This window comes from Hippoglossus hippoglossus, chromosome 3, assembly GCF_009819705.1.
Source record: "Hippoglossus hippoglossus isolate fHipHip1 chromosome 3, fHipHip1.pri, whole genome shotgun sequence".
NCBI lineage: Eukaryota > Metazoa > Chordata > Actinopteri > Pleuronectiformes > Pleuronectidae > Hippoglossus > Hippoglossus hippoglossus.
Window position 1 is genome coordinate 25,913,216 of NC_047153.1, and position 4,827 is coordinate 25,918,042.

Sequence of the window (4,827 nt, forward strand, 5' to 3'; positions counted from 1 at the left end):
TTTGCGACCCCCTGCTATGAACCCCACCTCATCCTTCCCCCTCCTAAACCCCTTCTATTTATTGCTATCCGAAACCAATAATCCTCCCCCCTCCCTGTTGGGTTCACTCCCTCACTTTTTTCCCACGGAATGCTACATCCCACATGTTGGTATTTGGAGACTCGGCGTGTCATCTAAGGCCTACCTAAGCGCAAGGCAAGTCCTCTTGCCAGAAGAGAATATTAATACATGAAGGGGAGATGGAGGTGGGGGTTGGCCAGAGAGTGGGGGAGGGCAGAGGCAGTGCAATTGGAAAGAAAGGGGTAGGAGAGAGACAGAGAGAAAGAAAGAGAGGGAGCAAGGGCCTGCCAGTGTCAAGCAGGGCCGACTCTCGCAATTCAAAGGGGGATTTTCACATTATGATTCTGCCACAGTGTATTGCATACTTCAAAGACCTTATTACAGCAGCCTATTAGCATTCATGCTGCCATTCACATCGCAAGTCCAACACCTGCATGGGAAACAGGGGCAGGATTTGCGGCGTGGAGGACGAGCTGGGGATAACAGCGCTAGGGCACATGACTTGGGGAAGAAGCTACTTTGAGAGTGAAGAGTCCTCGGACCTGAATTCTAATTTTTGACTTAACTTAATTAATACCGCTGTGTGAATACCACAGTGATGATGCAGGAGAAGGCTGCAAATTTATAGGAACATCTAGGTTTATCCTCTGCTCTAGAATGGTGGCTGTTGATCCATTCTTCTGAAATTCAACTAGTCATTCTTAAGGTCGTTATTCTTCATTACCAAAGACAGATCTGTCTGAAGAGTGAGTGCCCGAACATCTTTTCAAAAATGTGGTCATGATGACCAGAAAGAATAATTTCCCATTTGAAACCAGGAGTCATTGTTTCTTCGTCTGTGACCGTTTCACACCCAGCCTTACCGGGAGTAAGAAATGCATTTACTGTGGAGTATTTTTACCAGTGGATTAAACAATTTCTGTGCATCAACCAGACACGGCTGTTTCACATTAATTAAAGCATTTTCTTTTCTGTTCATTCACCACCATGTGCTAATTCTCTTACACATTACCTGCGCTTCACAGAGTAATCATTTTACTGGAAGTCCTGAGAACATTATTTATGTTACGCTAATGCAATCTGTAATTCTCTGGACATTTTGTCTTAAAGTATAATTTGGACTCTTCATGCACCTGATGTCCTCCTTTGCTTCTACCATAATAACCGTGGCCAGTAGAGGTCGCTAAACAATAAAATGTAACTGGGTCATAATACAAGACGAATACAAAGCAAAACAAAAACAGCTACATCCAGGTGCACTGCTAAGATAAAGAGTTGCAGAAGTATGGAAGCAATCCGTAGCTTTACTCAAGACCAGGAGTGGAGAGCCTTTTTTCTATCAAGGGCTACTTTAATCTTTGCGTCCTTCAAGAGCCATACTAACTGAACTTAACTAAACTTGCTGATTTTGTGTCACGATAACCAATTTAATGTCTTAATGTGGCTGGTACTGCTTCTCATTTGACATTTGTTGCCAGATTGTAATGATGCTAGTTACAGTTCGTTTTGCAGGTTGGGCTTCTGTCTTGAGCAGAATGTTTGCTTAGAGTCAGGTTTGAAAAAAGGACTACTTCTTCTGTTTCATGTTCAGATGTCAGCGCAGACTTTTGTTCTCGGGGGAAAATGTGCACTGTTTGCACACAACACACCATTTTTTATTTCTGGTGCTAGTAGCACTGCACTTCCTCACAAATTCTCCTTCCAGCTTCCCAGCTTCTGTGCTATTAGCTCACCACAAGACTTTCCTGGGTAATGGTTCAGTTAGAATGTGGCCTTGTAAAAGATGCTGTTTTGCCACTGAACTCTGCTAAAGAACATTAACTTTATCCAAGAGCATCTGTCCTCAAAATTACATACAGCCACCACCCTAAAATAATTTCGACTGTCATATATAATTTTCAATTTTTGCAAAAATAAGAGATTGCTGTGAGGTGATTTTTGTTGTTGTTATTTCTGAATTGTCTCACAGTTTGTGTATAAGACCTGTGGTCTGTAGGAGGTTCCTCCACCCTGCTCAGAAGACTGTGATTACAGTCTAATCTCAATGGCTCATTGTTAAATAACAGCACCTCAGTGCAGTTGGTAGTTAGCAGGCACAGTGTGTTTCTCACCTCCCGTCACTTACATAAAAATGATCTCACTGATTGTCATAACATCCAGGGATTAGGTCTTAGAAGTTAATTTGTACTAGCTTACATTTTTGATTGTTTGTTTTTCACAACTACAAACAGGCTGTATTGTGACATGGGAATTGATTAGCAGGGTGTATTAAGTTGACTTGAAGAAATACATCATTAATTGCTATTATAGTGCTGGTACCATTGCTATAGTTAAGCTGGTCGTGGGTTTTCCTTCTTTCTCCCCCATTCCTTTCCTTTCCTTTTACTCCAACCAGTAGAGGCAGACAGTCGTCCACCGTGAGGCGGGTCCTCTTGGAGGTGTCTTCGTGTTAAAGGGAATATTCTTTTCTCTCCTCTGTCGCCAAGTATTTGCTCATAATTGAAACGGTTTGGTTTCTCTCGACAATATTGTAAGGCCTCAACCTTACTCTGTACAGTACCTTGAGGTAATATGTGTGACTATTAGTAGTTTTACATCTACAATAGAAATGAATTGAAAAGATTTAATTAAGCGATTTTATTAACCTGACCTGAACCAAAGGGGTTGAAATTGTCGCACATTTAACTCACTTGCAGCTGAAGTTGAATTACATGTTATCAATCAATGGTGTTATGTTCATTTAAAAAAAGGATCTACAATATGCTGCTCTCTGTTCCTGTTTTCCGTACAATAACCTCCCCAAACATGGCACCACTCCTACACACAGCAAAGTCACAGTATAGAAGTCAATGTGATTCATTTCCATAGTCATTCGTGTGGAATCTTTGTGATGTGTGAGGTCTGTTCTCTTTATGCAACACCGTCCGCTACATCTCTCACTCTGAGTTGTATACATGTCAATGCATTATGTCTGTATTCCACCAGCCTTAGGATATAGTTTATTCACTTAAGCGTGCTCAAGCTGCCGATGAAGGGCTTTTGAGGCAACTGCTCTCTCTTGCTACACCCCACAAGCTGGTTGCCATGGTTCATTAGCTTTCTGTTGAGTTGACTGCTAATACTTGATATTGTTGCAGGCTGTTCATTTCAAACATTTCCAAGTGTTGCCCACTAGCAGAGCACGATTGGAGAAGGAGAAAGCCTGCCGTTATAATGGGACAAATGGTGTGTTCATCATGTTCAACAGTTCATCATGCGGACTGCGAAAAAGTGGGAAGTCACTGAGAATGTTTTGTTTTTGGCTGAGTGATGGTTCCTGTGAAGGATGTCGTAGAATCCGTGATGAAAAAGTAATTTTCGGCAAAAGAAGACTCTTGAAAATGTTGTATATAAAAACAAGTATATCAATTTGTAGCTGCAGAGAAAAACACGTTTGTAGGATCCAATATGTGTGAAAGAATAAGCTGGCAGAATATGAATGCATTGAAAGCAATCCTATGCAACACTGGCTGAACAACAGCCTCTGTAATGTAGTGTATTATTTACATTTATCATATTTACATTTACATACCTATAATAATTATTATTTTTAATTATAGATGATTAAAGCAGAATCAATTTAGTTAGTATTCTCTCTTTATTTTGTCACCATTAGGAAGCATGCCATGTCTTCTGTTTTACTCTAAAAATATAATTATGGGTCGAAATTTGCTACAAACAGACCCTACAAACCGCACCCCATTTAAAAAACGGTCATATTGATTTAGGATTCAAGATTTCAAAGAACGTCTGAGCCTTACCATATTTGGGAGGTCTTCTTCCTTGTTGTTGATCCTTCATGTTCTTACTGTTATTACCAACATTAGGTGAATAAAGCATGCGAGTGAGGAACTCTCAGATGCTCAAAAATACGGTGTGTTTGCTTCTTACATGCACGTACGTATTCTAAAGCTGTGTCTCCATTCAGTGGCCGCATCCTTCAAAGGCTGCATTTGACACAGCAGCATGTTTAGGCCGTAGGCTCCTTTAAATGTGGCTGAAACATGCCTGCTTCCATTCCTGAGCCACAAAGGATCCAAGGGGTGGATCCTTCTCTGGCGAACCTATCCCAGGATTCTCTGTGGTTCCCCCGGTGGTGAAGCGAACAACCTCGCTGGCTAGTGGCTGAGCTGCTGGAAGTGCAACCGCTCAAAATTGCTAATGATGGAATGGTAAGAGTGGCACAAACTGGTGACACAAATAGAAAATTCTGGGCAAACCAGTTTATTTAATTTCGGTTCAGCCCTCACAGTCTATTTGGAACACAAGTTGTGGGCTGTGTGAACCAAATCCTCAATGTGTGACATGTTAATGATATCTTAGTTAACAGTAGACCAAAGACAGCAAACTAAATGAATGCACACAGCTTAGAAAATATAGATATAACTATTAGCCATTAGCTTGTGTATAGCTTGTGTTTGTGTGTAGAGTAGCATGAACCCCCTGCTGTTTTTGTTAATCAATAAGAACAACAAAAATAGTAATCATAATAATAATAGTACATTATTTATGATATTAGAAGCATTTGCTCAAACAGTAAGTTCACCCAAATCTCTCACACACACACACACACACACACACACACACAGGAGATAAAATATACGGTGTAGTTTGTTACAGTAAGCCCGCTCTTGCAGGAAGGTTTAGCTCTATGCTAATGTTTTAAGATTGCCACTTTTAAAAGTCATGGGACTGCTGTAATGCAACGGAGGTTAGAGGATTGTTTTT